Below are 12,577 nucleotides of genomic sequence, written 5' to 3'. Positions count from 1 at the left end.
AAAATGAGTGTTTAAAATGTATGTAGCTAACACTTAAGAGCAGGGTATGATCATAAACCAGCCATTGCCCGGTGGAGCTGGAGTTTTACTTCTCACTGAGCAATGACACGCCTGCCAAGGGGCCCACTGGAGAAGCCCTCCAAGACTTTCTATGCTTTTTTCCCCCCCAGCTAATAGCCTCATGTTGCCCAAATCTTTTTTTTTTTTTAATTGATGTGGAGTTGATTTACAATGTTGTGTTAGTTTCACCCAAGTCCTTTAAAAAATATTGTAGGTGGGAGAAGAGGAAGTAAGCTTTTGACAGCTACTTACTGTAAGGAATTGAACCAAGAATGGGGTGCCTGAAAACCTGCAGCTCTGTGACCACTTGTCTTGCTTTCGTTATGCGTTCAGAGCAGCCCTGGAGAGACTGTAACCAGGTGCCCCTTTAAAGGGGAATCACTTGGGGGATATAGTTTATGATAATAGGGAAAGAAAAAGAGGAGAGCGATGATTCTGTGCCCCAAGGGAAGGCAGTTGAGGATAAAAAGTAGAGTAAAACCTCATTAATCTGGACCCTGCTAATTTAGAATGTATGAATAATTCAGACCCTCTGGCTGGGCTGAAGTTTACCTTGGTACCAGATATGGAAAAAAAGGTTTGCTAAGCAAATTAATAGTGTAAACAAAATCGAGGGTAGGGAATATATAACCTATTTAAGAGAACAAATTGTTTTCACATACTTAGTAAGAACCATCTGCATACGAACAATGCATAGGTCAATTATAAGTAATCTGGTCTACTCATTAATCTTGGTCTGCTGGGTACCTATACTTAGCAAAATTTTCTCAGCCTTAGAGGAAGCCAATTGAATCCTTAAAAAGTTCATATTTAAGGCATTTGGCTGATTTACGTTGCCTTTCCTTTCACAATTTATTTCATTTTGGTAAGACTTTAAAGAACTCTTAACCAAACTTTGCTGTCTCTAACTTTTACCTTTAAACCTGTAGATTTAGGGTGATGGAATGATTAATTTGTAGAACACAGTCCTGAGTCGTGTTGGCACCAGGGAAGGTAAAGAAAGCTCGTTTCGGCAGCTTCACGGTTGCTTAGTAAGACTGAGGAGCTACAGGTTGGAAAACCTGGGTTCTCATCTGGGTCTGCTAGTAAATACCCACTGGGCTTGGGCACACCATTTATTCCCTTTGGGTCTCAGTTTCCACATCTATAAAAATGGGATAAGATGAAGGATATCTAAAGATTTCTGCAATTCAACGATTCCATCATCATCATTTATCTTTTCTGAGACAACTTTTCACCAGTAAAAAAAAAAAAAAAAAAAAAAAGAGTAATTCTCATGTTGATTTGATAATCAAATGGCAGAGTATAATATAAGCAATGCCTAAGAGTAAGTCACTCAGGAGAAAATGGTGATCTTGTCTCTGCTGCTGTCATAGCCTAAGAATGAACCTTTTCCTTGGCATATTCTGACTTTCTTTTCTCCTTCTTCATCCATGGACTTAATAACCATTTACCACCAGGTATAGTGGTGCTGTCCATCAACCCCCCGGGGTTCCCCCACCCTAGCCTGTTCAGTGTGCTGGTGAGAATGAAAGTGCTGTTTGCTCAGGAGTATACGACTCTGTGACCCCATGAAGTAGCCTGCCAGGCTCCTCTGTCCATGAAATTCTCCAGCCAAGAATACTGGAGTGGGTAGCCACTCCCTTCTCCAGGGGATTTTCCCAACCCAGGGACTGAACCCAGGACTCATGCATTGCAGGCAGATTCTGTACCATCTGAGCCAGCAGGGTACTTCATCAAATGCAAGATGCAGAAGCATCGTGTTTAGCAGACCAAAGAGCAGAGAATTGGAACAGTGGAAAAAGAAGGAGATGGCTTTCCCTCAACCAAAGATCTTGTTGCCACTTCACAGCCACCCTCAAACAAACACTCATATATGAGTTGTGCCCATTTGAATTCTAAAGCTGAAGGTGGACACGGAGCAGGCAGCTGGGGTAAGTTTGACTTTAGATTTCAGTTCGTATTACTCTCTGGTCCACCAGTCCTTAGCTCGTAAAGCAAATGGATCAATGAAATGTTGATTTTATATACCATTTCCATTTAAGTGATTCTCAAATAATGCTCGATCAATGAACATTCAAAGCCTTTGCTGCCTAAACAAATCATCACCTCGCCCTTTTCAGATGTGGACTCAGAGACCAAAGCCATGTGGGGTTTCCTTCTCTGTGGCTGGCTGAAGACACTTCTCTCCTTGAACATGCCTTTGACATATAAAACTCAGCAACAGAATAGCTTCAGGGATTTGCTAAAATCATATGTAAATCTCACTGGTATGTACTGTGTACAGATTAAGGGCTTTCTATAGAAAATGAGAGAAGGCTGGGAGAAAAATGTTGTGGATGCCATAAGTAGTTTTGTGGGGTGAGGGGTTTTGATCAGAGCCTGCAAAGTCTTGTGACATCTTCTCTGCATTGCAGGGGCTGTTCGTGTGACTTTTATTTAAATGAACTCATGATGTTTGGAAAGGCAGCTTCCTCAGAATCAGAAACTTTGGTTAACAGAATGTTTTGGTGAGGTCATCTGACATCCTTGAAAACAAATCCCAATGGATATAATGCCCTGTGCAATTGCTGTTGCCACATTCATTGTGTTTCTAACTTTTGTCGGTAAAGCCTTATTTTATTTCTTTTTTTCTATTGACTGTTTTCCATGAGCTCCATCCTCTGACAAGTGCTGTAAGTTTTGCAGAAAAATACATAGTCCCCTACCTTCCCAGGAGTGAACACTCCTAATGAGGAGCAAGTGTAGCGATTAAAGGTTGCAAAATGGTAGATGTGGCCAGCAGATGTAATTTGTTTGCCATATAGTGTCTTACCATAAATAAATAAACATCTAAAATAAAAACTACAATTGGATTTTGTTGCCAACATTTAGAAATGGGGATGTTTTCACTTGAAAACTGAGAATTCAGGCTTCTCTTGGAAAATATCAGAGGACTTAGAAACACAGATGCCACACTGTCATGGCAACAACCAGCTGGACTTGAGTGGTGGCTACTTCCTTTTATTGAAAAATGCACTCTCCAGTTCATCACAATTCCCACCACTCTTAATCCAGCCTCATTTGCCTTGCTTCAGTAGGCATCTGTCTTTACAACCCTTGGAATAGTTACATAAGACAAACACACAAACACAAAGGCAAGCCAGGATATGGTTCCATGATCAAACAAATGGTACAGATGAAGACTGTGGGTGGAATGACAAGATGATTAAAGACTCTGTGACCTCGTTACCTAGAAATCCTGGTTCGTGATTGGTTTGGAATATGTCTTGCAAAATGACAAATAATTATGAACTAAAATCCTCAAATGCCTTGAAAAAATAAGTGAGAGAAGAATCAATGTTATGCCTGTGATAATGTTGCTTTTAGTATACTTTGGTAAGAGAGGAGGAGTGACATTACAGCTATGGCCAATTCAGTCATAATCCCCATGGGAAATGTGTTCACACGCGAGTGACTTCGGTTGTACAGTATTAGAAGGAGAGGCTGAGGCTTTTGGATTAATAAATATCTGTGTGACTTGGAAGACTGACCCAAGTCTAGCTACTGGATGGACACCTACATTGTTTTTAATGGCTGGTAGGATCCCAAGATTAAGTTGTGAGTAAGAAGTGACTACAAGATGGTCAACAGTGTGACATGGCCAGAAGGACAAGTCAGGGGAAGATGAAGAAAGAATTGGTACATCTGGCAATTAAGATGATCATTAAGGTAAATAGCGGTTTGGGTTGTGTTTTTTCATCTGCACATGTTTCATTTCTTTTTTTTCTGGAAACAACAGAATGTTTTAATTTATTGGAGTATAATTGCTTTACAATGTTGGGTTTGTTTCTGCTGTAAAGCGAAGTGAATCAGCTATACGTATACATTCACCCCTCCCTCTTGAGCCTCCCTCTCACCCTACTCCCATCCCATCCATCTAGGTCATCACAGAGCACCCAGCTGAGCTCCCTGTACTATACCATAGGTTCCCAGTAGCTATGCATTTTAAACATGGTAGTGTATACTGTTGTTGTTGTGTGGTCACTCTGTCATGTTTGACTCTTTGTGACCCCTTGGACTGTAGCCCTCCAGGCTCCTCTGTCCAGGGAATTTTCCAGGCAAGACTACTAGCGTGGGTTGCCATTTCCTTCTCCAAGCGCTCTTCCCCACCCAGGTACTGAACTCTCGTCTCCTGCTTAACAGGCAGATGCTTTACCATTGAACCACCTGGGAAGCTTGGTAGTTAGTATACATGTGCCAAACCTAATGTTCCAGTTCATCTCAGCCTCCCCTTCCTCTCACTGTGTCCACACCTCCATTCTCTACATCTGTATCTCTGTTCCTGACCTGGAACTAGATTCATCTGTACCATTTTTTTTAGATTCCCACTTTAATTCATGTGATTCAGATGGGCTGACTCTTCACTTGGTCACAGGAGTGGGCACATAATTCAGAGTTGACACTGGAGAGTTTTCATGTCCTCTTCCCTGATTATTTCAGGCATAGGCATGTGACCCAAGCTGGGGCATTCAATGCTATCCTTGGTAATTTGGCTGGCACTACTGGGAAAGTATTCTTTTTGCTGCGGTTCTGTAGCTGTTGGGCTAGCAGCTGGGACCTGTAGGAGGCCATTCTTAGAGTCACCGCAGTGGCTCTGTTGTTGGTTGTTGTTGTTGTCTAGTCGTCACGTTTGACTCTTTTTGATGTCATGGACTGTAGCCCACCAGGCTCCTCTGCCCATGGGATATTCCAGGTGAGACTATTAGAGTTGGTCACCATTCCCTTCTCCAGGGGATCTTCCTGACCCAGGAATTGAACCTGCATCTCCTGCATTGGCAAGCGGATCCTTTATTGCTGAACCACCAGGGACGCGCTTAGGAGGCCCTGCCCAAGGCTAAACTCCATGGATGAAAGAGAGAGATGGATCTTGTTGGTGCTCCTTGATCAGCCGTGCCTACCCAACACAGCTGTAGCTCTTGGTCTCTCCTTCAGCAGAGCTTTGTTTCTGACAAATCAAGAAAATTCTTACTCTTTGGTCCAGGTGTTGCATTTTAAGCTCAGTTTCCCTCTGCAGAACTAACCCCTGGGCTTCTCTAACCTGGAGACCTTCTAACCCCTTTTACTCACAAGATGTGTCCCCTCCTCTTTCCTTCGCGAATGGCCATGGGGCAGGAATCCCAGCTCACGGTTAATGGGCAAACACTGTCCTTCCAGCAGAGACTGCAATCACTGGTCTGGAAACCCTTTCTAGCACTTCAGAATCCCACCCTCCTTTTTTGCTACAACAAATGGAAAGAACAATGGGAAGAGAAAGGGTTCTGGAGCCAAACAAGGCAGAATAAAAATGGCCTTTCTGACGCTTACATTACCTCAGTCTTAGGTGAGTTACTGAAATGCTCGAATCTCAGTTCCTAAATCTGTAATACAAGAATAATGTAACTACTCCATAGGGTTGTAGTAAGGATTAAAGGATTAAATGAGATAATGGGTGTAAAGTCCTCAGCACGTAAATGGTGCTTGTGATAGTTATTTAGTGGATGAGGGATTGAGAAGCAGCACAGCCCTGTGGCTAATAGCACAGCTCTGGAGTCTGGGCATCTGGGTTCTCACTCCATCTTCACTTCTCACCATCTTTAGGACTTGGTGTCCTCAGGTGTAAATGGGAATAATAACAATAATAAATTTATTACTTTGCAAAGTTATTATATGAAATAAATGATTTAATGGATTCAAAGCATGTAGTGTCAGATACACAGCAAGCAGTCAAATGTCTTCAAGTAATTATAAGTATAGCTCTCATATTTAGTAACATGCCTGACGTCTTTAAAATTATGAAGCAGATCACTTAAAAAAATCCCTTGTCTATACAACAAAGTTATTTTCAGTAACAATTATGTAATAGTGAATGATGTTACAGTAATTGCTATATTTTGATTTGTCCTTTAGCTTTGGAACAAATAATAAGCAATGTTAAAAGAATATATTTCAATTTAAAAGATATTGTTTCAATTCAGTAAAATAGTTTTCATATGGATTAAACATTACTTTTACCCAAGAAAAAAAATTATACCTAGCTATTTGTATTGTGTCACTATTTTAAACAGAAAATGACAGGATTGAAGTAACTCAAATTCCTCATCTTTATATCCACCATTATTGTTTATTTTGAATCTACCAGATAAGTACATGAGTATGTCACACATCAGGGGTTAGAGACACACACATTATATTAGAATCAAGCCCAAGCAATTCTGAACCGTTGTAGAATTATTCTCTTGAGACATATCTGGAGCTGAGTCCTGGTGCAATAGGGATCCACTGCATACCTGGGAGCTGCCTGAATTATCTCGAATATAGAATGAAATATTTATTAAGGCATAAGTAATAAAAATGTGCTAACTTGAAGCATACATATATATACACACACACATATATATATCAAGCTATTTTACTATGAAACATGGATACAATAAGTTGAAGAAGGCATGAAAGTGAAAGAAAGTGAAAGTTGCTCAGTCGTGTTCGACTCTTTGCAACCCATGGACTATGCAGTCCATGGAATTCTCCAGGCCAGAATACTGGAGTGGGTAGCCCTTCCTTTCTCCAGAAGATCTTCCCAACCCAGGGATCAAACCCAGGTCTCCTACATTGCAGGTGAATTCTTTACAAGCTGAGTCACCAGGGAAGCCCTGAAGAAGCCATAAATAAACAGAAAGAAATTTTGTGTTCATGGATTAGAAGAATTAATAGTATTAAAATGTCTATACTACCTAAAGTGATCTTCAGATTTAATGCAATCCCTATCAAAATTAAAAAGACATTTTTCACAGACATTAAAAAAAAATAGTCCTAAAATTCAAGTGGAATTACAAAAGACTCCAAATAGTCAAAGCTATCTTGAGCAAAAATAACAAAACTGGAAACATCATATTATCTGATTTTGAAATATACCTCAAAGCTGCAGTAATTAAGAGAGCATAGTACTGGCATAAAAATAGACACATAGGCCTATGGAACATAAAGACAGTCCAGAAATAAATCCATGCGTTTAGCCAAGGACACACAATGGAGAGAGAACAATCTTTTCAATAGTGTTGGGTTATCCACTTGCAGAAGAGTGAAATTGACTTCTAATATTATTCCTTATACCAAAATGAATTCAAAATGGATGAAACACTTACATGGAAGACCTAAAACTATAAAACTACTAGAAGAAAAACATAGGAGAAATTGCCTGGACATTGACCTAGGCAATGACTTTTTTGGATATGACCCCAGAAGCACAGGCAACAAAAGCAAAAAATAGACAAGTGGGATTAACGAATTAGTATCCAACATACACAAGGAAGTCAAACAGCTATGTAGCAAGGAAACAACTTAATTAAAAGTGGGCAAGGGATATGAATAAACATTTCTCAAGAGAAGACATAGCAAATGGCCAAAAATATGTCAGTTAAAGAGAGACAAGGGCTGGTAGCTCAGTCGGTAAAGAAACTGCCTGCAGTGCAGGAGACCCAGGTTCAATCCCTGGGTCTGGAAGATCCCCTGAAAGAGGAAATGGAAACACATTCCTATGTTCTTGCCTGGAGAACCCCATGGACAGAAGAGCTTGGCAGGCTACAGTCCACAGGGTCACAAGAGTCGGACATGGCTTAGTGACTAAACCACCACCAAAAAGAAGCAAAGCAGATAATTTGTTAACTAGCTAAGAGGCTGTTGGAGTAATCCAAACGAAAGGTAATGGTAACCTAGGAAAGTGTAATGGCAGTGATCTGACCATGAGAAGGTGGCTTGGGAAATATTTAGAAAATAGAATTGATGTAGGATGAAGGACTGGTAAGCATCAAGAACGGCTCCTAGGAGTCTGGCTCTAACAGTGGGTGAACCATGGTGCCCTGGACTGATAAAGAACACAGGAGGAGTTTGTCTGTGGTGAGTTTGAGATGTCTGTGAGACATTCAGGTGGTAATATCTAGAAGGCTTAGGTGCCTGCCAAATCCTCAGCAATGCAGGGGACACAGAAGATGCTGGAAAATTCCTGGGTCGAGAAGATCCCCTGGAGAAGGAAACTACAGTCCACTCCAGTGTTCTTGCCTGGAGAATCCTATGGACAGGAGAGTCTTGTGGGCTACAGTCCACAGGGTTGCAAAGAGTCAGACATAACCAAGTGCATGGCGTTTTTAGGTGCACATATCTGAAGCTGAGGACAGTGATCTTGGCTGGAGAGTTACCCATACACTAGCATTACACCAGCGGAAGCAGGGAGACCAGACGGAATTGACTGGAGTATGCAGTCATAGAGAGCGAGGGTGAGACAGAAATGCACAGAACAAAGCCTTGTTGGGATGGGTGTGCTGCACTGAGAGGAGTGGGAACACTGTAAGCAAATTTCCTTCCACTTTTCTCTAAGGGTTGCCAGCCCTAGTACGGACAAGCACTTGGGATTATTTTTGTTAAGTGCAACTTTCAGTTACTACCTGTCCAGAGAGACATGAGAAGCCTCTTCCTGAAGGCTTGCTGTAGTTACATAAGCATAAGATAACCAGGTACTCCCTGGAGCAAATGCCGCAAGATTCCTTTTGGCCTGACACACACTGCCCATCTCAAAGAACTTATAGTGGGGATGGAGAGAGATGTTTGCCATGGGGGCCATTGAGCTTCCTGGGAGAAAGAGCCATACTTTACCTCATAGATACAACTCCCTATTACAATGTTACTAGAACCTGCCTGAGAGACCAGGGTAATTCAACATGAGGTTCATAAGCCAGCACAAACTCACCATGGCAAGATCTCCTATGGTCTTGGTGTTTTGCTTACACATATATCCTGCACAGTCTGACTGCAAGGTAGGTATGTGATTGTGTAGAATGGATGTTCAAGAGTGACACTATTTCCTTGTGGCAAGGGTATTGATGACAGCCCGGGTAGGTTATCTGACTTTCCAACATGTTCAAATAAGCCACTACCTTTCATGAAGAACAAATGTAAGTCTTTAGAGGTAATAATGGATTGCCTACTAATATAGGCAGATGATAGATTAAGTAATTTTTGGCAAAGGAAAGAGATTACTGTTATTCCATTTGAATCCCAAACAGATGAAAAGGTCATGGAACATGAAGACCCTCATGAGGACCTTTTTCAAGATCTTTTACCTATATATTCTACCAACACCCCAACCCCCCCCCCCCCCCCCCCGCAACCCTAGGTTTTCCTACTCTGAAATAGAAATCTGGGAAAATTTTTAGTTAGCTAGTATAAGAAACACTTGCATATACCTGGAGATATGTGGCAAAATTTCTTTGTCCTTAAATGAGTCTGGGTGTGTTTTAGAGTAATTTTTTCCCTCTCAGTATGTGATGTTTGAACATTTTATAAGTATCATCAGGCTGCATAGGTCTCTATATAGGCTGTGTTCCTATATGCTGTCTAGAAGCATAAAACAGTGGATCGAAAGAGGTGTCTGAGAGACATGGGTTGACAAGTGAAGGCACAGCTTCAATTAGTGGCCCACCTCCCTTTTATAAATCTCTTTAATCAATTGAAAAGAACTTTCTAGTCTGCCTTTTCCCCATTTTTCCATGTAATGGAGCATGGTCATGTGATTCTGAATTCATTATGAGACTATTTGATGGCAAAAGGATGCTTAGTTATAAATACACAAGAAGCAATATTAATTCATATTTATTCATTGAAAAACTCAAGGATCTTTATTTATATACTTTTTCAAGAAGTATGAAATTTTTTCTTTAAGGAAAGTAATTAGGAGAAATGCAATAGTTAAATTTAATGAATTTCCTTCTTTCCTTTGGGTGTCTGTCATTTGAACATTCTCATTTATTTCTATTAAAATTTTTAAAAGTGTTCCTTAATTGCCTTTGTCAGTAGTTATTATATTCAAGATTTCTATTAGTTTTTAAATGTCCCATTTCATTTCCTTCATTTTTCTCATTAAAGAGATTGGCTCAGAAAATGAATTCAATTCAGTAGCCAGCAATTGCCCATCCATTGTCGATTCTACTAATAAATCGTATTTTGGTTCTTTAGTACTCTTGAGATGCCAACGAGGATCTTGAAAAACCAAGGTTGATTGGGGGAAAAAAATTATCTTCTACAGTGGCTTTTAGAGGAGATTGAAGACCTTAAAGAAACATATTTAAAAACAGTTTTGTGGCACAGTTAATGCAGTAACTTAAGATTAACATTATTTATTTATGTATTTAGGCCCTGTCTTGGTTGACAAACATTTTTTGAAGCAACTTACAAAAATAGAAGAAATAAAGTAAAAATCAGGGCCTTGAAATACAGATTAAGGGATAAGAACTGAAGGAAAATTAAAATGAATAAGCCACTTTTTAACATAATATAGTTTTTAAACGTGGGCTGGATCAAGGAATTATTTCTCTGGGTCCATGAGTTTTTCTCCATTGGACTTTTGTGGAGTAATGGTACAGCAAGAGCACCTGAAGACTGGGCTAAGAAAGGAAAATGAAATCACCCACTATTGCTTCAGTCATGTCTGACTCTTTGTGACACTATAGACTGTAGCCCGCCAGGTTTCTCTGTCCATGGGATTCTCCAGGCAAGAATACTGGAGTGGATTGCCATTCCTGCTCCAGGGGATCTTCCCGCCCCAGAGTTCAGACCCATGTCTCTTGTTTCTCTTGCATTGGCAGGCAGGTTCTTTCACCACTGGCATCACTTGGGAAGCCCTTTGGACCCTTGCTGCTGCTGCTAAGTTGCTTCAGTCGTGTCCGACTCTGTGCAACCCCATAGACGGCAGCCCACCAGACTCCCCCGTCCCTGGGATTCTCCAGGCAAGAACACTGGAGTGGGTTGCCATTGCCTTCCCCGCCTTTGGACCCTTAAGACAATTGAAATCAGAGGTAAACTAAAACTAACTTAATTACAATCCAGCCACCACTCCTTTTAACTCTTGATTGAGTCAAGGTGATTAGCCCCAATTTCTCTTAATATTGACTTATATCTCTAATTCTTTTATATGAATGTCTGACCTATAATAAAAATATGATACATGAAAAGGAGAAGGAAGGTGGGATCCATAATCAAGAGAATAATTAGCCAATAGAAACAGGCTCCCTCATACAACTTTCATGCGTTGTGGGTGGAAAGGGAAAATGTTGCAATTCTGGAAAACTTTAGTCCTTTCTTATACAATTAAATATAGTTATTTGAACTTTCCAGCTGGCGCTAATGACAAAGAACCTGCCTGCCCATGCAGAAGACCCCTGTCCATGCAGGAGATCCAGGATCAATCCCTGGGTCTGGAAGATCTCCTGGAGGAGAGCATGGCAATCCACTCCAGTATTCTCACCTGGAGAATCCCATGGACAGAGAAACCTGGCGGGCTACAGTCCATAGGTTTGTAAAGAGTCAGAAACGACTGCAGCAACCTAGCACATATGCGTATACTTACTTAGCATCAAACCTAGCAATTTCACTCTCAGATGTTTATTCAAGAGAGATGAAAACAAATGTCTCAACAGAGATAAAAAACATTCATAGCAGGAAAATCTAGAAACAATGCCAATCTTCAAAAGGTAAAAGGATAAACAAATTCTTCAGGCTGAGGGAAATGTTTGCAGTTAGAACAGAACTGCAAGAAGGAACAAAAAGCTCTTAAAAAGTATGAATACACGTAAAAGATTATTGACTACTTAAAGGAACAATAACACTAGATTGTGGTGTTTATAAATATGACACATGAAGAAAACATAAAACCATGATAACCTAAAGGATAGAGGCTAAATCAATTACAAGCTTATAATTTTAAAGTTAAATTGTTGACTCTCCCAGAATATGGCAAAATGTGAAGTATTAACTGTTTTCAAAATAATTTGTCCATTGAAGAATCCATTCTTATTCGTCAGGAGAAAGAAAAATGTTCTTGTGAGGTCTAAAATAAAATTTCAACTTGCCATTTATAGGTGGGACATTGAATGTAGTGTGTGATGTACTCAGAAACATCCCTGTAAGAAATGTAGTAGCTTTGTTTAGCAGTTTCTTAAAGCATCTCACAGTAAAATCCAAGAGTGTATTATCAGGGCATGGCTGGGTGAAGACTATTCTATTGGTGGAAGTACAATGTGATTTATCACTCAAATTGAAATCATTATCTGATTGGTCAGAAGATTATTTCTCCCAACCCTTTATCTCACATTAATATCTTGAAATGACATTATGAACATATTTGGAACATATGTAAATCCTGATGTATCAATAGTCATCTTAAATGTAATATATTTAGAACATGATCACCTTAAATATAAATGAGCTAAACCCAAGAATTAAAAGGCAGAGATTGACAAAATGGATTTTAAAGCGCCATCTATTAGATATAATTTCCAAGACACTCATTTCAAATACTTAACGTTAGTAAAAATTGGAAACAACAAAAACAGGCAAAACTATACCTTTTTCAAATCAGGAAAAATTATCCACAGTATTTGTAAAGTGATTTGGTAAGTTTCTTACCAAAAGCTAAAACCCAAATAAAAATGAAAACAACATAAGCACT

At 39.9% G+C, this 12,577-nt stretch overlaps 2 long non-coding RNA genes across 2 annotated transcripts; both read left to right on the top strand.

Moving 5' to 3' along the window:
* Window positions 1-1,469: 1,469 nt before the first annotated feature.
* LOC129632111 (uncharacterized) lies at window positions 1,470-2,904 on the top strand. Its single transcript, XR_008704303.1, has 3 exons — window positions 1,470-1,994; window positions 2,184-2,330; window positions 2,478-2,904. It is a non-coding gene; the product is annotated as an uncharacterized LOC129632111 (long non-coding RNA).
* A 2,330-nt stretch (window positions 2,905-5,234) lies between these two features.
* Window positions 5,235-11,659, top strand: LOC129632161 (uncharacterized). Its single transcript, XR_008704352.1, has 3 exons — window positions 5,235-5,422; window positions 10,716-10,925; window positions 11,245-11,659. It is a non-coding gene; the product is annotated as an uncharacterized LOC129632161 (long non-coding RNA).
* The last annotated feature ends 918 nt before the right edge of the window (window positions 11,660-12,577 follow it).

The sequence above is a fragment of the Bubalus kerabau genome, chromosome 17 (genome assembly GCF_029407905.1).
Source record: "Bubalus kerabau isolate K-KA32 ecotype Philippines breed swamp buffalo chromosome 17, PCC_UOA_SB_1v2, whole genome shotgun sequence".
Classification (NCBI taxonomy): Eukaryota; Metazoa; Chordata; class Mammalia; order Artiodactyla; family Bovidae; genus Bubalus; species Bubalus kerabau.
The sequence above is the reverse complement of the archived record's forward strand: the minus strand, read 5'-3'. Positions and strand labels throughout refer to the sequence as shown.